This window comes from Bos grunniens, chromosome 17, assembly GCF_055505025.1.
Source record: "Bos grunniens cultivar Pamir isolate PY7600 chromosome 17, Bosgru_T2T1.0, whole genome shotgun sequence".
Lineage (NCBI taxonomy): Eukaryota > Metazoa > Chordata > Mammalia > Artiodactyla > Bovidae > Bos > Bos grunniens.
In genome coordinates this window covers 66,912,076-66,937,821 of record NC_141181.1, presented here as the reverse complement: position 1 = coordinate 66,937,821, position 25,746 = coordinate 66,912,076, and the positions used below count along the sequence as shown (strand labels likewise).

The window sequence follows — 25,746 nt, the reverse complement described above, 5'->3', positions numbered from 1 at the left end:
TGCATTTACTATCATATTTTTTTTTTAATGCATTTACCACTGAGCCACCAGGGAAGCCCCTACTGCCATTTTCTATTGATACTTTTCAAGTACACTTATAAACATAATCTCATTGGGTTGCTCAGTCACCCTGTGATTAAGATACCATTAACTCCATTTTGTAGATGAGTAATCTAAGGCTCAGAGCGGGGCACTAATGGGACACAAGTCACATAACCAGGAACTGGCAGAGCCTGGCTTCAAATCCAGATTTTTTGACTCAAGTCCATGATGTTTCTACCCTATTACATTATCTTCGGTGGACCTCCTTGATCTTTGAGCCAGTAAAACCTGTAACTCTCAAGCTAGGAGCAGGACACAGCTAAGTAAAATGCAAGTCGCTCAGTCATGTCAGACTCTTCGTGACCCCATGGACTATACAGTCTGTGGTATTCTCCAGGCCAGAATACTGGAATGGGTAGCCTTTCCCTTCTCCAGGGGATCTTCCCAACCCAGGGATTGAACCCAGGTCTCCTGCATTGCAGGTGGATTCTTTACCAACTGAGCTATCAGGGAAGCCCCTAGGACACAGCAAACCTATTCCAGATGAAAGTTGGGACATTCCTTCTGGTCCTTGTGGGATACTGAATTATTTTTTCTCTCTTCATTATTCCATGATGCCTGGCAATAACCGGGCCAAATTTCACTGTTTTTTAACCATTCCTTCTTCCTTTCTGCTGTGATCATAGCTCAAAAATATGAAACCTAATTTTCTCAGGACAGCAAAAAGCCCCAGATAGGAAGGCTTTCATCCACAATGCACTGTTGACAAAATGCCAAATCCACCTTCCCTTTTACTTTCTTTCCTATTTGTGTGCCAAGGTCCAGGGTAAATCTGTAAATTCAGACTTCTGATCACACTCTCCAACCTACAACAGTAGACACACGTGCTGTACACTTATTATTTTCTGTATTCAATTTCTTCCTTCTCCTCTCCCTTACAAAACTCTAAGTCACTTTTGACTTGGAAAAAACTCTGCCTGAGCCTGATGAAATGGAATAAAATGGGCTTTGGAATCAGGTAGAGAAGGATTCAAAAATATGCTCATTTCTTCTAGCTCTGTGACCTTGGGCAAGCTTCTAAGGTTTAATTATGTCATGTGTAAACTGGAGATGACACCTATCTTCACCATGCCATAGAAACTAGCAATGATGTACATATACATCACAGAATCTCTAGTAATAATAAATTTAACATTAATAATAAAAATAATAATTACTAACTCATTAAATGCTCACCATTTACCAGGCACTATTTTAAATGTTTTATATATAATAGTTAAGTCCTCATAAAAACTCCATGTGGTTATACTAGAAATACCTCCACTTTCTCATAAGGAAACTGAGGCATATGGAAGTTAAATAGCAAGCATAAAACTACACACCTACTAATTTTCAGTGCTTGTAAAGAGTAGGTGTTACAAACAGCAACTCTATATCCCACTTCTCCCTCAACTTCCATCATGCAATTCCTTTCTTCCACTGTCAAGGATCGATTACAGTTTGTCCTCCTAAATACTGTGAGTTCTGTTTTCCTCATCCATAAAATAGGTATCATTACTTACTTTTAGGAATGCACTGAAGACCCAATAGTATAAATGGGAAAGTGCACCACATATAAAATATGTTTAATATTTGTCAAAAACTAATCATACTCACTACCCCACATCAGAGATAAGGAGCAGCAGCTGCACTTTGCTGGAGCAGCCATGAAGAGAGACCCCACGTCCAAGGTAAGAGAAACCCAAGTAAGACGGTAGGCACTGAGAGAGGGGATCAGAGGGCAGACAGACTGCAACTACAATCACAGACAACTAGCCAATCTTATCACGTGGACCACAGCCTTGTCTAACTCAATGAAACTAAGCCATGTCATGTGGGGCCACCCAAGACAGCTGGGTCATGGTGGAGAGGTCTGACAGAATGTTGTCCACTGGAGAAGGGAATGGCAAGCCACTTCAGTATTCTTGCCTTGAGAACCCCATGAACAGTATGAAAAGGCAAAAAGATAGGACACTGAAAGATGAACTCCCCAGGTTGGTAGGTGCCCAATATGCTACTGGAGATCAGTGGAGAAATAACTCCAGAAAGAATGAAGGGATGGAGCCAAAGCAAAAATAATACCCAGTTGGGAATGTGACTGGTGAAGGAAGCAGGGTTCCATGCTGTAAAGAGCAATACTGCATAGGAACCTTGAATGTTAGGTCCATGAATCAAAGCTAATTGGAAGTGGTCAAACAGGAGATGGCTAGAGTGAACATCAACTTTCTAGGAATCAGTGAACTAAAATGGACTGGAATTGATGAATTTAACTCAGATGACCATTATATCTACTACTATGGGCAGGAATCCCTTAGAAGAAATGGAGTAGCCATCATAGTCAACAAAAGAGTCCAAAATGCAATATTTGGATGCAATCTCAAAAACGACAGAATGATCTCTGTTCGTTTCCAAGGCAAACCATTCAATATCACGGTAATCCAAGTCTATTCCCCAACCAGTAATGCTGAAGAAGCTGAAGTTGAATGGCTCTATGAAGACCTTCTAGAACTAACACCCCAAAAAGATGTCTTTTTCATTATAGGGGACTGGAATGCAAAAGTAGGAAGTCAAGAAACACCTGAAGTAACAGGCAAATTTGGCCTTGGAGTACAGAATGCAGCAGGGCAAAGGCAAATAGAGTTCTGCCAAGAGAACGTACTGGTCATAGCAAACACCCTCTTCCAACAACACAAGAGAAGACTCATGGACATCACCAGATGGTCAACACCGAAATCAGATTGATTATATTCTTTGCAGCCAAAGATGGAGAAGCTCTATTCAGTCAGCAAAAACAAGACTGGGAGCTGACTGTGGCTCAGATCATGAACTCTTTATTGCCAAATTCAAACTGAAATTGAAGAAAGTGGAGAAAACCACTAGACCATTCAGGTATTACCTAAATCAAATCCCTTATGATTATATAGTGGAAGTGAGAAATAGATTTAAGGGACTAGATCTGATAGACAGAGTGCCTGATGAACTATGGGGTGGAGGTTCATGACATTGTACAGGAGACAGGAATCAAGACCATCCCCAAGAAAAAGAAATGCAAAAAAGCAAAATGGCTGTCTGAGGAGGCCTTACAAATAGCTGTGAAAAGAAGGGAAGTGAAAAGCAAAGGAGAAAAGGAAAGATATACCCATTTGAATGCAGAGTTTCAAAGAATAGCAAGGAGAGATAAGAAAGCCTTTCTCAGTGATCAATGCAAAGAAATAGAGGAAAACAATAGAATGGGAAAGACTAGAGATCTCTTTAAGAAAATTAGAGATACCAAGGGAACATTTCATGCAAAGATGGGCACAATAAAGGACAGAAACAGCAATGACCTAACAGAAGCAGAAGATATTCAGAAGAAGTGGCAAGAATACACAGAAGAACTGTACAAAAAAGATCTTCATGACCTAGATAATCACGATGGTGTGATCACTCACCTAGAGCCAGACATCCTGGAATGTGAAGTCAAGTGGGCCTTAAGAAGCATCACTATGAACAAAGCTAGTGGAGGTGATGGAATACCAGCTGAGCTATTCCAAATCCTGAAAGATGATGCTGTGAAAGTGCTGCACTCAATATGCCAGCAAATTTGGAAAACTCAGCAGTGGCCACAGGACTGGAAAAGGTCAGTTTTCATTCCAATCCCAAAGAAAGGCAATGCCAAAGAATGCTCAAACTACCGCACAATTGCACTCATCTCACACGCTAGTAAAGTAATGCTCAAAATTCTCCAAGCCAGGCTTCAGCAATACGTGAACTGTGAACTTCCAGATGTTCAAGCTGGTTTTAGAAAAGGCAGAGGAACCAGAGATAAAATTGCCAACATCCACTGGATCATTGAAAAAGGAAGAGAGTTCCAGAAAAACATCTATTTCTGCTTTATTGACTATGCCAAAGCCTTTGACTGTGTGGATCACAATAAACTGTGGGAAATTCTGAAAGAGATGGGAATACCAGACCACCTGACCTGTATCTTGAGAAACCTGTATGAATGTCAGGAAGAAACAGTTAGAACTGGACATGGAACAACAGACTGGTTCCAAATAGGAAAAGGAGTACGTCAAGGCTGTAAATTGTCACCCTGCTTATTTAACTTATATACAGAGTACATCATGAGAAACACTGGGCTGGAAGAAGCACAAGCTGGAATCAAGATTGCTGGGAGAAATAGCAATAACCTCAGATATGCAGATGACACCACCCTTATGGCAGAAAGTGAAGAACTAAAGAGCCTCTTGATGAAAGTGAAAGAGGAGACTGAAAAAGTTGGCTTAAAGCTCAACATTCAGAAAACGAAGATCACGGCATCTGGTCCCATCACTTCATGGGAAATAGATGGGGAAACAGTGTCAGACTTTATTTTGGGGGGCTCCAAAATCACTGAAAATGGTGATTGCAGCCATGAAATTAAAAGATGCTTATTCCTTGGAAGGAAAGTTATGACCAACCTAAACAGCATATTAAAAAGCAGAGATATTACATTGCCAAAAAAGGTCCATCTAGTCAAGGTTATGGTTTTTCCTTGGTTTTTCCTATGGATGTGAGATTTTGACTATAAAGAAAGCTGAGTGCCAAAGAATTGATGCTTTTGAACTATGGTGTTGGAGAAGACTCTTGAGAGTCCCTTGGCCTGCAAGGTTATCCAACCAGTCCATCCTAAAGATTAGTTCTGGGTGTTCGTTGGAAGGACTGATGTTGAAGCTGAAATTCCAATACTTTGGCCACCTGATGCAAAGAGCTGACTCATTTGAAAAGACCCTGATGCTGGGAAAAATTGAGGGCAGGAGGAGAAGGGGACAACAGAGGATAAGATGGTCGGATGGCATCACCGACTCGATGGACATGGGTTTGGGTGAACTCTAGGAGTTGGTGATGGACGTCAGGGAGGCCTGGCATGCTGCGGTTCATGGTGTCACAAAGAGTCGGACACGACTGAGCAACTGAACTGAACTGAACTGAATCATACTCACTTGTGTTTTGTTCCACCTCACTCTACTTCTGGAAATCTAGTTCTGTTCTCACCATACCACACTTGCTCTGAAAATAATGATGAATGATATAATTGCTACGTCTGAGAGCCTATTCCAGTTCTATCAGAGGTAGAGACCATGGACCAGAGCTACAGATAGACTCCCCTCCCCAATATGATGTGCTTCAAGGATGTGCTTAGTCACTCAGTCATGTCTGACTCTTTGTGACTCCATGGACTGTAGCCTGTCCATGGGGATTCTTCAGGTGAGAATGGGTAGTCTTTCATTTCTCCAGGGGATCTTCCCAACCCAGGGATTGAACCCAGGTCTCCTGCATATCAGGCAGATTCTTTACCATCTGAGCCACCAGGGAAGTCCAAGAATACTGGAGTGGGTAGCCTATCCTCCAGAGAATCTTTCTGACCCTGGAATCGAACCGGGGTCTCCTGCACTGCAGGTGGATTCTTTACCATCTAAACTACAAGGGAAACCCAGGCAATTTCAGCACCACAGACAGCTCCTAGGAGGCCCTGCTACTGTGTGACCAACACACCTAAACCCCTCTCCTTCCTGGCTCCCAGAATCTTGCCTTCTCTGTTTTCTCCTTCCCTCTGACCTCCCTTCCCAATTCTGCATGTTTTTACCCAAGATTAAGTTCTGACTTCTTGAGTTGCTTCTCTCTTGCCTCCAGCCCTGAGGTCCATGATCCGGTTCTGCGGGGAAGACTCTCGTTTTAGTTTGAGTTCTCCCATAAGCAGAAAGTTTTGAGTGTAAGCAAGAAACAGTGGGAAGACGTAGGCAGAAGTGAAACAGGGAAGGAAAGGCAGCCGACCAAAGGCACAAAGTCAAGCCAGACACCACTACGGGCTGCGGCTGCTGCTAAGCCCCTTCAGTCGTGTCCAATTCTGTGCAACCCCATAGACGGCAGCCCACCAGGCTCCCCCGTCCCTGGGTTTCTCCAGGCAAGAACACTGGAGTGGGTTGCCATTTCCTTCTCCAATGCATGAAAGTGAAAAGTGAAAGTGAAGTCACTCAGTCGTGTCCGACTCTTCGAGACCCCACGGACTCCAGCCCTCCAGGCTCCCCTGTCCATGGGATTTTCCAGGCAAGAGTGACCACTATGGGCAGCTAGAGCCAGATCCCACTGGAGAAGTAGTGTAGAAACGCTCTACAGGGTTATCCCACTTGAGGTACCAGGGGGCTGAGACAATTTATTCATGAACTCCCTCCAATCATCGGTTGAAAGTTACTCCTGGATTGTTAATTCTCAGACACATTTAGCTTACTTGCCTGCAAGCAGAGCAGGCTCCAGCCAACAGCGACAGCCTTAGGCTGTGGGCATGCATCCCAGCCAGCTCTATAAAGGTAAGTCTATGGGGATGTGAGTAAGGACACCAACAGTGTCTACTATAACCCTCATATTTTCATCTCCATCTACCTACCCTCTCCCAAGGGTTTTACTTGGGAGTGTCTCTGGTCCCAGGACACTGAGACGCCTCTCTGGAGAGGTTGTGATGGAGTGTAGAATGGCCAGCATACAATGCCAGGAACACTGCAGATCCTCCAGTGGCCTCTGAGGGAGTGTGGGTAGGAGGGGAGCAGCTCAGGTTCCCTTGGTCTTTGCAGCCCACCAAGCCTGCTACCTCCCCTGAGTATCACGTACTATCAGTGTCACATGTATCTTGAAAGATGCTTACATATTTTAGCACAGGAAATTGTTCTAAATGGGGACTGGGAGCCTTTCTGTATGTAGTTAGTCTAGTGTTGAACATCATATCAAAGGTAAAGACACAGAGGCCCAAGGAGATTATAGGACTTGCTCGAGCTCACGAAAAAAAGATCACAGCAGTGCAAGAACGCAAGCCCAGTGGTCCTGCCTCCTGGCCCAGTGCTCTGTCTTAAGCTGCCTGCACCCCCATTCCCAGGACCTTGCACAGTAGCAGCCACTAGCCCCAGAGAAATCATATCCCCAGTCCAATCACTGGGGTCTCCATGGAGGGCCCACCCATAGTCCCTCTCCCAAGAGACATGACGAGGGGAGAAGCCTGGCTGGGAAGAAATGGTAATTTCCTGTAAGTCCATGAAGGGATGAAAAATAGTGCCAAGATAAAATATGCCCCATCTCCAACTCAGCTTGGATGCAAGCCCAGGACATGTGGTATGTGGGCACTGGGCTGAGGTATATGGATGGGTAAGGGGAGGGGGGAAGGGCAGGCAGCAGAGAAGGTGGGAGGGGGAAAAGTTCTCCAAGTCACCAAGACGTTTGAAAGTGAGATCCAACACCCTTGATAAGTGTAAGAAAGCCCTGGTTCCACTCTGAGCTCTGGCAGATGGAATGGGCCTGTCTCAATCACTGCAGCATCCCTACTGCCTAGAATGGTGCCTGGTGCAACATATATACTCCATAAATTCCAGCTGAATGGAAAAACTTGGAGCCCCACAGTCCCTGAACTGGGAATCCTAGATGACACCTCATCTGTCTGGGCCTCTCTTTCACCATCTGCAAATCTACCTGCCAGATAACTGGTTAAAAAATTAACTACAGCAAGTGTCAGTTGAACTTAAACACCTAGACTCTAGAGTCAGAAGCCTAGTGCTTAAATCCCCTCTCTGCTGCTGCTGCTGCTAAGTCGCTTCAGTCGTGTCCGACTCTGCGACTCCATAGACGGCAGCCCACCAGGCTCCGCTGTCCCTGGGATTCTCCAGGCAAGAACACTGGAGTGGGTTGCCATTTCCTTCTCCAATGCATGAGAGTGAAAAGTGACAGTGAAGTTGCTCAGTCGTGTCCGACTCTTAGCGACGCCATGGACTGCAGCCTACCAGGTTCCTCCATCCATGGGATTTTCCAGGCAAGAGTACTGGAGTGGGGTGCCATTGCCTTCTCCAAATCCCCTCTCTACTCCCTTCTAAAAATGGAAAAGTTTTGCACACAATTAACCTGTGTAAGAATATTTAACATGTTGACTATCAGTTGACTTTTCAGTCACTCACACTTGAGTATGAATGAAGAGCCGATTGCAGGCTTTTTAAGAGCTGATGAAGGGACTTGCGATTTGTTGAGTGTCTACCATGTGCCATACACTCTACATGTAAAAGCACTTTGCATGTAAAAGTGTATTTGATTTTTCACAACAACCTTGCAGGAATCAAAGCAGAGAAGGAAAGCGTGTAAAGCCCACAGCTTGGTAAGTGGCCAAGTCATGATTTAACCCAATGTCTGTGTAAGTCCAGACCCTGGATTTCTTTTTTTTTTTTTTTAATATTTATTTATTTATCTGTCTGTGTCAGGTCTGAGTTGCAGCACACAGGGTCTCCAATCTTCATTGCAGCTTGCAGGATCTTTCGTTGTGGCATGCAAACTCTCTAGCTGTGGCATGCAGGCTCAGGAGTTGTGGCACATGGGCTTAGTTTGCTCCGTGGCCCGTGGGATCTTAATTCCCTGACCAGGGATCAAGCCTGTGTTCCCTGCATTGAAAGGCAGATTCTTAACCATTGGACCACCAGGGAAGTCCCAGACCCTGGATTCTTAATACTGCAATACCTTCAGATCAAAATTGCATATATGCCATGAAAACTAGCTTAGAATTTATCCTGCAGTTCAGTGCTTCTCAGACTTTATTGTGCACAGGAATCAGATTCCTTAAACAGTAGGTCCTGGGGTGAAAGGCCCAAGAATCTACATTTCTAACTAGCTCCCTGGGGCAGGTGAAGCTGCTGATTCACACTGAGTGGTGCAGTTCTAAGCCTGGGGACCACACTGACGGTTTTTAAGCAGGAATGTGATAGAGTCAGATCAAGCCTGCAGGAGCTTGTCTGGCTACTGTCTGAGGGTGAATTAGAGCAGGTGAGGTTAAAGGTGGGTGTTGATGCCCTAAGGTTCCTTCAAGCTCAAACACCTCACGATTTGATTCTAAGAGATGGTCTAAGCCTCTTAGGGAAACTGAAGAATGGGGGAACCTTCCCACTCCACCCGCTCCCCAGGCCCAGAAAGAACATCAGCTTTGAGGCAGCTTCTGCTTAAAAATGATGCTCTGAGCAGCCACTCAGTATTCCAGGGACCACGCTGGATTCAATACATCAAAGGTTGAAGGATCATATAGCCCCATTAGCTGCAAAGTTTAATTTCCCTTCGGGGCTGGTGGTTACAATGAAACTACAGCAGCAATTACAACTTCCCCTTCACCGACAACCTGCTTAGATCAATAACGGCCGCGTCGCAGGGATCAGCCTCATTCGTCAGGAGACTCTGGGCCACCCAAGGCCTATCACTGCCCACCACACACCCTCCCTCGTGGTGTGATGGGTGACAGAGCACGGGGACCCCTTCCAAGATGCCAAGACTCCCTCCCTGATTTTGCAGAGTGGGGGAGCCCGAGGCCAAGAGAGTGAGAAACCACATTAATTAATTAATCCACCGTATAGTTAATAAGTGTCAACCGTTCTAGGCCCTGAGGGCACAACTGTGCATGAGACAGATGTGGTCCTCGTCTTCAAAAGGAGACCGAGGTAAACAAGGGAATGAACAAGTGCAAAAACTAAAGAGTGGGATGCGTGCCTGGTTGAGTCAAGATGGGACTGTGGTGACTTTGGAGCAGGGCCCTAGGCAAGCCAAGGAGTGAGCTGTCTGCAGATCGGGGAAGGGCATTCCAGGAAGGGGAGAATTCAGGTGCAAGGGTCCTGCAGTGGGAACATATGCAACTGAGAAAGCACAGAAAGGAAGTCAGAATGGAGCTTCAGGAGGAAGGGGAGAGAGGCTGAAGATAGGCCAGAGAGGTGGCAGGGCTCAGCAAGGACCCTGGATTTCATTCTGGGCACAGTGGGATCCAAGGGGGGTTTCTGCAAAGGAATGGCTTAGGTGAGGCTTCATGTGGAGCCCAACCAACCTGAGATAGAACCAACATCTCCCAAAGCCTTAGATCAGGGTTCTCGTCCCCCAGGCCATGCTGGGCTCTGTTTTGCAGGAACATCACCCAAAGTCAAAGGTGCTCTGGTCATTCATGGACTCACAGTCAGAAGTTTGGAGTCCACAGTTACTATCCCCAGGGTCTGGGGTGGGGCAAACAGACCTTGTGAAACCCTACAATGTCTTCAGGACATGAACTAGAGTCTTCAGAATCCATACTCCCTGTGGTTTAGTGTGGTCATCATTTTCTAAGGCTGTCCCTTCCCTCATCAGAACCTCACAGCAAACCTAGGATGCCAGGGGCCGGGGGGAGTATTTCATTTGGACAAAAGAAGAAGCCAGAGGCCAGGGCAGCTGCAGAAGTATTGCTGCCCACCTGGAGGCTGGTCTTGAACAGTCTCCTCTGTCCCACAGCCCTGGTTTCTCCATCTACACCCAGCTAAAGCCCAGCCCACCAACGCACTGCCAGGATTTCCCTGAGGCTGGAGCCAGCTCCTCTCTCTTCTCTCCCTTGGTGTCTTCCTTCTCTTTGCAACACTGCCATTCATCCCTTGATGGATTAATACAACCATTATCAAACTCCTGCTCTAGGCTGGGCAGTAGGAAACTGATAAACAGAGCACAAGAAAAGATTAGAGGGGAAAAAGGAAAGATCGGGGCGGGGCGGGGGCGGTTGGCAAAGAACACATAGCAAAGGAAGCCAAAGGTCAAATCAAATGACGTTCTATTTGTCCCAGGCATTATCCCCTCTGGGCTTGATTAGCAATGCCTTTCCTGCACTGATACATTAACCCAGCTCTTTGGTAGTCTCCTGAAGGGAAGCTCAGTCCCAGTCTGAGATGCAGCGCCAACTGGAGCGTCCTGCACAGACTGTTCAAATGCAGCACAGTGTGCCTGCTGAAAGCGCACACTCTGGGGCCAGTTTACCAGGGTATAACTCCCAGCTTCAAGAGGTACCCGCTGTGTGACTCTGGGCAGTTGGCTTAACCTCTCTGGGCATCAGGGTCTTCACCTCAGAAATGGGGATTTGTCTAGGGTCTCTCTCAATGCATATCGGTAAGACTCGGCAGGAAGTGCTGCGTGGAGGACAATTTCAATTGCAAGGAAACTGTTACCTGGTCGCTCTGCTGCCCTGAGCAATCCTGTCCTCTCCCTGAGCTTTGGCTTCCCCTTTCGTTCATCCTCATGGGACAACAGTCTAGGTGGGGCACAGTGGCCAGAAACAAGGGCAGCTCCAGCCTCCCACAAGGCTTGGCAGTAAGGCAGGAGTCAGGGGACACGCAAGGCAGCCCCCACTGCTCCGCTGGTCCTGGACCAACCGGGCTCTTTCCTGGCAAGCTGGATGGAACCTGAGAGCCCGCTCAGGAGGGGGATTTGGGGAGGAGTATGTGGCCTGGGGAGAGGGATTAGGCAGGGCAGCGCCACACTGACAGGCCCAGGTGGTTGTTATAAGACAGGAATGGAGCCATTCTCTGGCCGTGAAATATGGCCCCCAGCCAATGTAAACGCCTTGGCAGAATTAATGCACAGCACTTTGATCCCTAGTTCATCTGCCAGGTGGAGGCATATGTGGGAGAAAGGCAGGGTCTGTGAATGGATTCCTAACACCTTCCAAATTCCCAGGAAACCGAGGGCACACTTCCTACTTCGCAGAAGAAAAACCCACTCTCACAGATAAACCACAAGTGGGCAGAACTTCTCTGCACTTACCCCGCTCAGTGGGGAGGATGCGGGGTGAGAGTCAGCAGGGCACTTCGCGCTGCGGGGGAGCCTCGACATGTCACCTCCAAGGATCCTCTCCCTGACTCAGAGGGAGGGTGAAGTCCATTCTGCAGATGGGAAAGTTGAGGATATCAGTATTACACAGCAGAACGGAATTTGAGCTGAGGTTTTTCTCCCCCTCAAATGAAGTGAAGTGAAACTGAAAGTCACTCAGTCATGTCCAGCTCTTTGTGACTCTGTGGACTATCCAGTCCATAGAATTCCCTAGGCCAGAATACCGGAGTGGGTAGCCTTTCCCTTCTCCAGGGTATCTTCCCAACCTAGGGATCGAACCCAGGTCTCCCGCATTGCAGGCAGATTCTTTACCAGCTGAGCCACAAGGGAAGCCTGCCTCTAATGAGAAATTCAGGAAGGAAGGGACATTAGAGTCTATGTAACTTAACCTCCCATTCCAAGGTGAGAATCCTACAACCAGGCATCTTTCTGCAAAGATTTGCATGCCTCTGCTGAAGGTGGCTAGTTCACTCCTGGCAACACAGCTGAAGTCATATCCCTTGCCAGTCCTGGTGGTCCTTATCTATTTATTTATCAAACACTTATTGAAAAATGAGGAGGAGAAGGAAAAGAAGTTTATGGAAGCAAGATTTTCTTGATCAGTGAAGTCATTCGGCTAAAGAGGAAGAGCAGTAAATATAAGCATTATAACTACACCCAGAATTTGGGATCAGGTCTGGGATAGACCCTTTTTAAAAAAAATTTATTTATTTATTTTAATTGGAGGCTAATTATCTTATAATATTGTGGTGGTTTTCACCATACATTGACACGAATCAGCCATGGGTGTACATGTGTCCCAGACCCTTTTTAGCTGAGTGACATTCACTCTTCACCTCTTTGAGTCTCAGTTTTCTTCTCCTTAAAGTGGGCATAATGTATCCACCCAAAAGATAATTATAATGTCCACAGAAGAATGGATAAACAAACTATGATGTATCTGTACAATGGACACTACTCAGCAATAAAAAAGAGTGAACTATTTACTGATACAGACAATAATGCAGAAAAATCACAAAAGCATTACAAGAAATGGAATAAGCTAACGACACAAGGCTACATACTCTGTGGTTCCAGTGTATGATGTTCTAGAATAGACAAAACCACAGGGCTGGTCATCTAATCAGTCCTGTCTGGAAGCTGAGTCTGGGAGCAGGGAATTGACCATGCTATGAGAGAATCTGGGGGACAGGCAAGAAAAATAGCCTATATCTTGATAGTGTTGGCAGTTATACTACGTTATACATCTGTCAAAGTTCAACAAACTGCACACTTTTAGAAGGGTAAATTGTTCTACAGATAAGTCATACCTCAATAAGCATGGCTTTAAAGGGAAACAATGATGATTTAGTATTTACTAAAGTAAGTGGGGCTCCCCTCATAGCTCAGTTGGTAAAGAATCTGCCTGCAATGCAGGAGACCCCGGTTTGATTCCTGAGTTGGGAAGATCCGCTAGAGAGCAGATAGGCTGCCCACTCCAGTATTCTTGGGCTTCCCTTGTGGCTCAGCTGGTAAAGAATCTGCCCGCAATGTGGGAGACCTGGGTTCAATCCCTGGGTTGGGAAGATCTCCTGGAGAAGGGAAAGGCTCCAGTATTCTGGCCTGGAGAATTCCATGGACTGTATAGTCCATGAGGTCACAAAGAGTCAGACACAACTGAGTGACTTTCACTTTCACTACTAAAGTGAGTGAGTGATGCATGTTGCTTGTTGTTCAGTCGCTAAGTCGTGTCTGACTCTTTGCGACCCTGTGTAGCCCACCAGGCTCCTCTGTCCTCCACTATCTTCAAATGCATGTTCATTGAGTCAATGATGCCATCTAACCATCTCATCCTCTGACACCCCCTTCTTCTTTTGCCTTCAATCCTTCCCAGCACCAGGGTCTTTTCCAATGAGTCAGCTCTTAGCATCGGGTGGCCAAAGTATTGGAGCTTCAGCTTCAGCATCAGTCCTTCCAATGAATATTCTGAGTTGATTTCGTTTAGGACTGACTGGTTTGATCTCCACGCAGTCCAGGGGATTCTCAGAGTCTTCTGCAGACAGTTAAGTGTAGATTTCTTTTGCCTCGCGGATGTAGTAAAACAGGTAGAGCTAGGTTGCTATATCCCAATCCACCAGTAGGTGTCGCTAACACAGTATGCTGTTTGACAGACCCATTCACTCACTTTCAGCCCCAAATAAGATAAACTACCTTCCAATTGTAACGTGAACAATTTGTGTTGCAAGGCTGTCTGCATGCCTCTGATAAACTGCCTGTAGATGGTAAGTTAGGTCCTCTCCCCCATCCAGATGAATGATGTAATAGAATTGGTCCCATTCCATGCCCCAAGCAGCAGAGGTGAGACCCAAGACAGCACTGGGCAGGATGACATTCGAAGTGCTTTTCTGGCTACCCCCACTGAGCATGGATTGATATTTCTTGAAATCTTCCAGTCCACAATTGAATCCAGCTCCTTGGAATGCTGAGGTCTCGCCAGACCTGTAGGCAGCGGCAGACTTTGAGCTTATGTGGACACGCTCCCCTGCCAAACCCCTCACGGCTGTGCTTCTTCCAATAACAATATTTTCTCTGCTCCCTCTGAAGAGAAAGTCATGTGTTAAATGGAAGATTTGCTTGAGTGAGTCACTGGGAACCTAAGCAAAATCATATTAAGGAAGTAATATTTATTATATCCATAAAGCAACCCGCACAGCCAATGTGCGGGGGCCAGATGGGAGACCCAGATGTGCAGGGAGCCAAATCAAGCCTGTCAAAAGGGGAGCCTTGGCCTGTGAGTTAAAGCCCTTCAGCTAGGGAGGAATTGGAGGTGGATTCAGTCAACGGAAGGGTCCTCCGGTGGCCTCAGAGGTAGGGGCTCCCAGAGGAAGTTGAAGGGGTCAAGGGCTCCCTGCAGTGACAGTGACTGGTGAGATGGTTTAGGATAAAAGAGGGGAGAGGTGGTGTGAAGGCCAAAAATGAGAGTGGCCAGGTCTGCATGACATGCATAATAAGAACCAGGGCTGGGGGGTAGAGAGACGGAAGGAAAAATGGAAAGGGTGGCAGAAGGAAGAAGACCCTTGGGGACAATTGTTTGAGTCACTGCTTGTTCAAGGATGCTCAGCCAATGGGACAGGTAGGGCCTGAAATCCAATTTACAGTGTAGCTCGAAGCTGTTTATCTTGGGCAGGAATAGGCTCTATCGGGAGGAGGAGCCCTTCACTCATTTGCACAGAGCTGCCAAGTGGATGAACCACAGTCCTAGATGGAAGGATGAAAGGAAGGTAAGAGAGAGAAGGGATCTTTTCACTCTGCGTCTCTCTAAGATGATCCACATAGTCTCAAGATGAACATTCTCTTCAGTTGCATTCTCCTTGGTCCATGCTAATCCCACTAATAAATCAAAGCCCAGCTCAGTCATCACCAACTCCCAGGAGCCTTCTAAGTTGTTCACATCTTCCAAAGGCAGCTCCTGATTCCTGCTGAGCAAACTGAAATTTCATCTATAAGCCGAGTCAACCTTGAGCACGGCTGAGGTGCCTTCATTGCTATTGGTGTCAATGGCCCTTTTGATGGCACCTCTCTCCCTATCCAGAGCTCACTGAGCTCAAACTACCCTAGTCTTGGGTGCAAGGAATTAAATGGTCCCCTTTTATTATTCTTTATATTCCTGTTTTGATGAAGACCACACGGTGGCATTCAGATGCCAGACGAGTGGACAGGGCAATTGTGAGCCCTGACCTGGGCAATGCACAGCAAACATCTGTTATTCTTGACTAACATCCACTCCCCTGGCCTCTGGGAACAAGGTGCTTATACCCCTTTAGGCACTCGCCCTTCCTCCAGTCTCAGTCCTTGGGGCTCTAGTTGCACAAATCCCTCTCCCTGATTGGCTTAGGAATGGGCACGTGACTCAGTCCACCGAATGAGAGCCAGTCCTTTGACTTTTGCTGCAACTTAAAGGGAACACTTTCTCGGAATGGGCTGGGGCAAATAATAGATGGAGTTGCAGGCACTGCCATCATCTTACCACCCCAGAGAGAAATCCTTTCCCCAAGAATGGAGTCAACTCAGAGAACAGCCAAGCCAAAGACAGGAAAACACAAATATTCTTGATATCACTTGAGCAGCTGGAACCAGCCATACCTGAATCTGGTGCCCCTTTCATTTCTTTTCATATAAACCAACACATTCCTTTTCTAGATGAGTACAATTTCATTTGGATTCCTGGCATTTGTTACTTAAAGAGCCCTGATCAATAAGGAAAGCTTCCCAAATCTGCTGCTGCTGTTGCTGCTAAGTCGCTTCAGTCGCGTCCAACTCTGTGCGACCCCATAGATGGCAGCCCACCAGGCTCCCCCCGTCCCTGGGATTCTCCAGGCAAGAACACTGGAGTGGGTTGCCATTTCCTTCTCCAATGCATGAAAGTGAAAAGTGAAAGTGAAGTCGTTCAGTCATGTCCGACTCTTTGCGACCCCATAGACTGCAGCCCACCAGGCTCCTTTATCCACAGGATTTTCCAGGCAAGAGTACTGGAGTGGGGTGCCATTGCCTTCTCCGTCCCAAATCTAGTTCTTTGTAAATCATCTCTGAAATACAGAAATGTGGGACTTTGAGCTGGAGGTTCTTAGATCTGAGATTTTACTCTAGTTCTTAGATTAAGCAGATAAGTGATCCTACGACACTCATTTCCCACCTTACCAGGACTAATTTTTTCATATATGAAAGAAAACCTGTCTTCTGTTTGGTTAAATTTTTCTCTTTTTAAACAAAATGTGTTCTTTAAACTTTTGTGCAGAACGGTGATTTCTTTGGGTATAGGAGGACAACACCGCCGTGAACACGTTTCATCCATAATCTACTCCCTGTGGTCTCTGGACTACCTCTAACTATTGGGCACAGCAATCTTCCCCATCCTGTAAGAAGCAGGGCTTCAAGAGATGGGTGTCCACAGTAACAGAAAGTTCCTACAACTTTGGCACCAGGCAGACACTGGCTCAAATCCCAGGGTGCCTGCTCAAGGCATGAGAGCCTTGACAAGCTTCATCACTCCTCAGAATGCCAGCTTCCTCCTCGTGGAATGGGGACCCTTGCCTAATCTTCACAGACAAAAGACTACACTAAATGCTTTCTGTGTATCTGTACCCTTTACCTTCACAATGCCCTTTTGAGGGCCTACTATGATCTCCATTTTGCAGAAGACAAACCCCAGCTGCTGAGAGGTTAAGGCTCACACATAAAGTCAAGTCCTGAACGAGGATTTGAATCCACATCTGCTTGAAACCAGAGCTGTCCACAGATGTAAGACACAACCCAACACAGAGTTGACACTCAAAACGAGTAGACATAAACGCACTGTTGTCCACCAGAATTCCCTGCAAGGATGAAAATGCTTTAGTGCTCATCTACCCACTGCAGTAGCCTGCACGTGGCACCTAACACTGGGGACTTTTAAATTTTATTTAATTTAAATTTAAAGAGCCACACGCGGCTAGTGGCTAGCATATTGGACAGCATGAGACTAGACACTGTGCTCCCTGAGGGAAAGATGGGATATGTTTGTAAGATAAATATATCTGGGGTCCGGCTGATCTGTGTTCAAATCCCAGTTGGCCACTGACTGGCATTTTTGAGTTTACCCAGTGATTTCAATTTCTAGTGACAAAAACTCGACCTCCTAGGATCATCATGACAGGCACTCACTCACATATTCATTCGACAACAGTCAGCCCCTCCTGCAGCTGGGGCCCTTTGCTAATGTCAGGAATCTCGTGAAGAACAGAACAGAAAAGAATCCGGCTCTCGAAAAAAAAGTTCAACTTCAGGATGCTCTAAGTGCAAACACAAATCATGCACTTGAGGCAGGGAGCACAGCCCTGGCACACAACACCCACATGCTCGAGAGAGGGGAGTTGATTTCAAGCAGCAAGCATCGTAAACTTAACACAATGTTATATGTCAATTACATCTCAATAAAGCTGGGGGTGGGGAGTAGGAAAGTTTAAAAAAAAAAGAAGAAGAAGAAGAAAAAGAAGCAGACGTCTTCTGGAAGAGACTTGGCAATGTCTCCAGAGCATTTTGTGTTAACTCAAGGAAGTTGGGAGGGTTATGCAAATGGGCCTGTTGAATAAAGAATATTCCTAGGTAAAATCATTATGCAGAACGTTTTCCCCTTTGCATAAGGTGGCAAAAATTATCTCCCCGGTGCCAATTATGTGCTTGTTAGCACTGACATTCTCAGAGTCATTACACCGAATGGGTGCCGTTTATGTAAGGCCTACACTGGATTCTATTGTAATTTTTCCTCTGTTTACAACTCAGTATAATAAATGTCATTTTTTCAAATGTTAAGGTATTTGGTATTTAATTTAACATTAAGGCTTGGAATATGTTTGCCCCTAAAAGGCACTTGCATCCAAACACCCTCAGGAGTCACGAAAGGGAACAAATATTCAGGAATGCTTGATGAGAGTGGGGGTCAGGACACAAGAATTCCATTTCTGACTGTGTCCTTGAATGTGGAGCTGCCATCCTCTGAGCCTAATTGCCCCATGTGTGATACTACGTGATCAGACAAAGTAATTTCTAAAGTCCTTTTGCAAACTCGACTTCCTATAACCCTACTGAGATGCTTAGCTTTTGCCACTGTTGATTACAACCATTTTAAGAGTATATTTTTTAAAAGAGAAATGGAGCAAATAGAGAGCAGAGATAAAGTAGATAGACAGATACAACCATATTAATAGTATATTTTTTAAAAGACAAATGGAGCAAAATGGAGAGCAAAGTAAACTAGATGGATAGATAGATAATAGAAAGGCAGGTAGAATCACAGACAGTGGGGAAATGATGAATTATTGAGTATGATATTGAGACAACTCAACTACTCAAGAGGGAAAAATCAAGGTGGATTCCTACCTCACACCATATACAAAAATAAAATCTAAATACATTAAATACCTCAACATGAAAAGCAAAAAAGCAGAAAGCAAACCAAAGAAAATAACAGGAGAATATTTTGTGACCTTCAACAGGAGGGAGTAGAATTTCTTGAAGACATATCAACATTAGAGATGATAACATAGGTAAAGAATGGAATTTACCACATCAAAATTAAAGATATCCGTCCCAAGAACACCATAGATGAAGTTAGCACAAGGCCAATGGAATGAAACAAGATATTTGCAAAGGATAACTCTCTAGGAAACACCGAGATCTATAAATCAGAAAAAAAAAAAAAACCTTTAAAAATCCAATAGTGAAATGGACAAAATACATTAATAAATAACTCACAGAAAGGGAAAAAAATTCTAATAAGTATATTACATGTTCAAGATTACCAGTGATGACTGACATGGAAATTAAATTAACCATGAAGTACCACATTATCCCCATTTGACTGGCAAAAGTCAAAGGGAAAGATAGTATTGTGTCTTCGCAAAAATGTGGTGAAAGAGCCATTCTCACTCACAGCTGGAGAGAGTGTGAAGGACACAGCCGTCTGAGAACAGTCTGGCCACACTTGGCGGAATTAAATGTGCAGACACTCAAGAGCTCAGCAAAGCCATCGTTGGTGACAGAGCCGGAAGACATTCTCAGTCGGGGCCACAGGAAGATACGCACAAGGGTATTCATGGCATGCTCCTTATACTGACACAAGGTTGGCCGTACTCCTTCCCTGGAGAAGCAGGTGAGTCAACATGTGGTGGGAGGCAAACTGAGAAATGGGAAATACTCTACAACTGTCGGGAAAAAAGAAGTCAGACCTGAATGCAGCAGCAGCAGCAGATCTCAGAAATGATGCTGAGGACTTCCCTGGTGGTCCAGTGGTTAATAATCTGCCTGCCCTTGCAGGAGACACGGGTTTGACCCCTGGTCTGGGAAGATTCACATGTCACAGAGCAACCCATGCGCCACAACTACTGAGCCCGTGCGCCCTAGAGACCATGTTCCCCAACAAGAGGAAGTCACCACAGTGAGCAGCCCGGGCACCACAACAGAAAGTGGCCCCCAGTCTCCGCAACTAGAGAAAGCCCACATGCAGCAACAAAGACCCAGCACAGCCATAAATAAATAAACAAATAAAAATTTAAATGATGTTGAAAAAGAATAAAAATCCAGAAAAAGAACCCAATCAATTCTGCAATTTATGAAGTTACACACACCATACATTTTCCAAAGACACAAGTATGTATGAACGGCCAGACTGTGGGCTGGAGGTCATGAAAACTAGGAATGCGTGCCAACGCGGTCAAGAGGAGGGGCATCCGGGTGGAAGACAGGGGTGGGTAATTTACAAGAGTCCTTGCAGAGAGGGTCTACACAGTTCTGTGCACCTGGGCCCCCACTGCCCAAATAATTGTGGTATCCACAGGTTAAGTTCCCAGGCACTGTGTTGAAAAATGAGAGATCCACTATAGAATGCTGTTGTTGTTCAGTCACTAAAAAAAGGAAAAAAAGTCAGTCGTGTCCGACTCTTTGTGAGCCTGTGGACTGCAGCCCACCAGGCTCCTCCATCCATGGGATTCTCCAGGCAAGAACACTGGAGTGACTTGCCATTTCCTTCTCCAAGGGATCTTCCCGACCCAGGGATAGAACCCAGGTCTCCCGCACTACAGGCAGACTCTTTACCAGCTGAGCCACCAGGGAAGAGGCACCAAGTCGTGTCCAACTCTCTGCAACCACAAGACCTACAGCCCACCAGGCTTCCCTGTCCTTCACTATGTCCCAGAGTTTCTATATCTAACATTGATGTCATTTAATATAGATACTTTAATCCTCACTTTCCTCACCATTCAGAACTGGGCAGATTTATGCATCTCAGGTTGGACCCAAACCCACTTCTCCAGAGTAGGTAACACATGTGAGGCATGGCTATACACCCAGACACGGTGTATAGCAGACATGAGACAGGAGTGCATGGTCAGGAACAGGATATTCAGATGCTGTGCTGATGCACAAAGCACGCTGTCACCCCACCTGCTGATGAAGCAGAGGTGCTGGTCCCGACTCCTGACATCGAGGTAATGGTGGTCCTCTTCCTTTCCTCCCTCTCTGCCCCAAAGGACAGAGTCTTACAGCTCTGTGCGACCTTGGGCTCACTGAATATGCTGCACTGTGTCCACTGCTACTTGCTGAGAGCCTACAAAATGCCAGGAACTGTGCTAAGGAATACTGGACCCCTTGCCTAAGGACCCCCCAAGAGCAGTGACTCCCACCCTTCAGACATCAGCCCGTGGATCACACAGCTCCAGGGTGGACCCCAGTACCTGAGTGTTTCCACGGCTCACTTTTCAGTGATTCTACAGTGATTCTACTGCAGCCATTAGAAGGGCTCCCTGCCCAGAGAAGAACAAGCCAGAATGTAGGTGCCAGAATCGAGGTTCAGTGAAGGAAGATGAGGACCCAGAAGGAAACCAACCCTGTGCCTCTCAGAGGGAATAGCCTCACCTTTATTCGCAATCCATATTTTGGCTTTTCATTGTACGTTTTCTGATGAAAAGAAGAGACACCCCAAGGGCTGAGATGGAGGGAAAAGCCAACACACAAAAAGGGGGGACATGTAAGAAAGGGACAGGCCACTGGTCAAAGGTCCAGCAGGTTGAATTCCTGTGTCTGACTCAGCTGTCAGGGCGCTGTGTGACCTTAAGCAGGTCAGGCGTCCTCTCTGGGCTTCAGTTTCTGCATCCTTAAAATGGGCAGAGGCTGGGTAGATGACCCATTAACAGGTATCCATTGAATTCTCTAGTAGGATCTGGAAATTCGAGTGACGGCCAAGACAAGGTTGGTGCCTTCGAGAAGCTGACAACCAGAGGGAGAGGTAAATATCAGCTGGAACAACGACTGTCCAAGTGGAGTGAGCAAGGGGGAGAGAGGTGAGGGGTGAAGGTGAAGGGCGACACAGAGACAGAGCTTGGAGGATTTTGCTCCTGATGTCTGTGAGGCCCTGTATGTATCAACTTTACACTTCTTTTGTTTCCGCATTAAGAAAGCAAGCATCACTCAACGGTCAGACCCATGACCACCAGTGTAGACACTGCCCCTCCCCCAGGCTCTGCATCCAGGGCGGTGCCCCCTGCGCCATCGGGCCCACCAACCCATGAGCCCCTTCCCTCCCCACCCCCATGCCACTGGGCCCTGAGCCCCCCAACTTCCATTTCGCCCATTTTTCTCTCTGCACTTCTCGCCTTTCATTTCTGACCAAACTTCGGATGACGGGAACACTGATAAATTAATGATTGTAATTAATAAAAATCGACTCTGTGCTAATAAATTATTATGAAATGGCCTGTCAGGTTTTTTAATGAAATGCAAAAAGCTGCAGTAATGAGATGAGTGTGTGCACTTTTTTTTTTCAGCCAAGACGTGAGGAAATACATCCATGGGGGTACTCAAGAGTTTTTTTTTTTAATAAGGAAAGAATCCAGGAGAAGAAAAGCGCAATTGTAGCAATGCTCAGAGGGGAATAGGAGAAATTACCACCGTATGAGTACCTACTGTGTTAGACACATCGCCTATGTTGTTTTCTATTATCTTATCAGTCCCATGAGCTGGATATTATTATCACTTCTTATTCTTACTGATGGGGCCTTCCCAGGTAGTGTGGTGGTAATAAATCCACCTGCCAATGCAGGAGACACAAGAGACATGAGTTCAGTCCCTGGGTCAGGAAGACCCCCTGGAGCAGGAAATGGCAACCCATGACAGTATTCTGGCCTGAGAAATTCCATGGACAGGGGGGCCTGGCAGGCAGGCTGCAGTCCATGAGGTCGCAAAGAGCTGGACACGACTGAGCGACTGAGCACATACACACACACGCTTACTGATGAGGAAACAGGCCTGGAGAGGGTAAGGAGTCATCCGAGGTCACTCGGTAATTATGTTATAGAGCTAGGATTGAGCCCGGATATTTTAGATTCCAGACTCATCCCAAGCTCTTAACCACTCAATCATACTACCCTTCAAAACCTCTGGATTTGGAGACAAAGGGCATGAGTTCAGAGTCTGAATTCATCCACTTGACGTTGTGACCTGCAGCAGGTTCCCAACCTCTCTGCGCCTCAGGTGAGCCATCTATTTAATGGAGGCAACAGCACTTCTTTGACATGCTCTTGCATGTGTACAGATAAGAAGGAAGCAGGATGAAGAATGTGAACACACGTAGCCCTAAGCATCCTTCCTCTCTTTTTCTAAGAGTTTGGCATAAGAAGTTCTGTCCATGAGCAGGTGAAGCATCACAAGAAATGTGGTCCAAAGTCAAGGAGAGGAAGCATGGCAGCCGTCTCATCCACACCCCATCCTAGCTCTGTGGAGTGTTTAATATTACAAGGTTGTCCCAGTTCTTTGTAAACTATAGCCATGAATGTAAAACAACTGATTTTTACAACAGAATTGTTTAACCCTGCACCAATTAAAAGTACCTGTTATTAAAAAAGGTAATTATGCTGTAATTAGTTTGACACAAGACATTAAGCAGATTATTATCAAAGCCAGGGAAATAGTAACTTCAAAGCAATTTCCCTTCTTGAAAGAGGCATTTACATGCCACCACTGAACACAATCCTCACTCGAGGCACTTTTTAAAGCAGGGAAACGTGGTTCCAAATTCTGCCGAGCAGCTTGGAGCTTTATGGCAGGGAAAGCCCGCAGTACAGATGAACTTGGGTGGCTGGGCTGCAGAAATTCTTCCCAGGAAATCCATGTTCTGGGTGGGTAATCGCTGGCCGGGATGCAGCGTGGCCAGAGCAAATGTAGGCAGAGGATACTTACTGATAAAACCAGGAGAAGGGCTAAAGAGAGTGCACCCAGGTGTGCCAGGTGTCACACTTGGACTTTTCACTATTCTATGAGGCAAGGATACAGAGACCCCACTTGTGAGGGACAGAAAATAGGCTGCTAGCCACTAATGTGGTAAGCAGGGTGAAGATCAGCTGTCTCCAAAAGCACTTCCCCCAGCAATGTTGTTTTCATATATATATACATATATATATATGAACACACACACACATATATATATAATCAAGTCACTTTTATTTCTCCTCAGCAACCTTTCATGAAATATCTCCTTGCAAAAGGCCCTGATTCTCTCTCTCACCGACTTCTTGTGTTCTTTCCTTTCTATATTCCTTCCCCAAGGCGTCCTCTCTTACCTGTCAGATTTCTAGCAGAGGCAGGACAGGGGGCACTGATGAACAGGAATTCTAAGGAATAGCTCAGCCCGATAGGCCACTAAGGTTTCAGGACCAAGGTCAGCGGCATCAGTCCTTCCTGCCCCTCATTCTCAAGAATAAGCACACACCTGTGGCTGAGGTCCCATCTCTGCCACTTACCAGCTCTGTGACTTTGGGTGATAGATGTAACCTCTCTGAGCCTCAGCTTCCTCTTTTCTAAAATGGAATAATAAGAGCACCTAACAAAGAATCATTGTTAAGAATTCATGCCAAACATTTAGCAAGGAGCCTGGCACATAGTAAGCTCCCAATAAATGAGAACTATTATTTATTATTAACCTATATCTCCTGACTACTGACCTATGGGCTTTCCCTAGCAAATAGAGCTCTGCTCTCCAAGAGACAGAAAAATATAGCTATAAATGTAAGGCAGGCAAAGAGGCAAAACCAGATGGTTCAAGAAGTAAAGTAGATCCCGCCTCTCATGATGCTACACAAATACAGTGGATATTTTTTTCCAGCCAGCAAAATGTGAAGCTGCTTCTTGCTGGCTAACCTTATAATATTATTATTATAGGGATATTTATTGAGCATTTATGCTTTACCAAGCACCATATGAAGCATTTTATATTAGTTATGTCATTCAAAAATTTCAACCACTCTATGAGGCAGACAATATTATAAATCATAAACTCCATCCATTTTGTAGATGAGGAAACTGAGACTCAGGGGTAATAACAGGCACCACCACCCACTGGGTAAGTGGCCAAGCAAGAATTTGAAACCAGGTCTCTCTGACACCTAACCCATAACCAAGATGCTCCCCTGCCCTCCCAAATCACACAGTCAGGTGGCAAAGAGAGACACGTCATTAGAAGTGAGGTGAAAGTACCAGTTACCTACTATGTGCTTAGAAAACATTGTCCTCACCACTTTCCTCCTTAATACTCAGTCTCCTCATCTTTCAATTCAGGGATTTGGACAGGTCTTCTCTAAGAGCCCATTGATTTGGCAGGTCCCAGAGCTGCCTCCTCCCTGGCTGTCACCCTGAGACCCCACCTGTGTTCTCAGGGCCCCCACCTGAGCCTCTTGCCTTCCCTCAAAGGCTCTGGAATCCAGGAGGAGCTGGAGGAGCTGGTCCCGGCAGTGGGGCCTCAAGCCCATCCTGTCGTTGCCATGACGACAGTGCCGGCATCAATCTTCTTCAAGCCCCTCTCTCCAGCTCTGCCTCTCTCCCTCTCCTGTCGTGCCTGTGCCTTCTGGGTGCCCCTGCAGTAGGATTCAAGGCTCAGGGCCAGGACCAAGCATGGGTGCAGCGATGGGGCAAGAGAGAGAGGCAGGAAGAGAAGAAGCCTCAGGACTAAGGTGGATCAGACTCAGGGAGCCTCGGGGGAGTACTGGATCCCCCAGCAACCTCATTTCTTATTCTCTTCCTTTTCCTTTATAAGCATATAATCCACCTCAGGTATTATACTAAGCTTTTCACATACCTTGTTGCCATTTAAAGTTCAGCTTAGGTATAACCTTCTACAATCATCATCCCCCACTGGAAGGGTTAACACTACCCCTGTCTCCTGCGGGTCATAGCAATTATCATACTGCTTTACCTGAATTAATATACTGGTTATCACAATGACTTTATGAGGTTGAATCTACTTTAGTCTAATGTTGCTTATTATTATCCCCATTTGCCAAGTGGATAAACTATGGCTCATGGGAGTTGAGCAATTTGCTCACAAGCAAGTAGCCCAGCCACCACTGAAACCCATCTCAGCTCAACTGCACCAGGAGGCCTCAGGAATTGACTTGGCTGAGGAGACAAAGTGATATTACGTGTTTAACTGTTGGTTTGCTTTGTGAGTTTGGGGAGGAATCG

At 46.0% G+C, this 25,746-nt stretch overlaps 1 long non-coding RNA gene across 7 annotated transcripts in view; it reads right to left on the bottom strand.

Moving 5' to 3' along the window:
• Positions 1 to 25,746, bottom strand: part of LOC147355696 (uncharacterized) — a 161,549-nt gene that overhangs the window by 72,058 nt on the left and 63,745 nt on the right. For 6 of the 7 annotated variants that reach the window (XR_015144045.1, XR_015144044.1, XR_015144049.1 and 3 more), the window contains one exon: positions 11,659 to 11,777. The exons of the other annotated variant lie outside the window; for it this stretch is intronic. This is a non-coding gene — a long non-coding RNA (uncharacterized LOC147355696). The remainder of the gene's footprint in view (positions 1 to 11,658; positions 11,778 to 25,746) is intronic. 7 annotated transcript variants of the gene reach the window in all.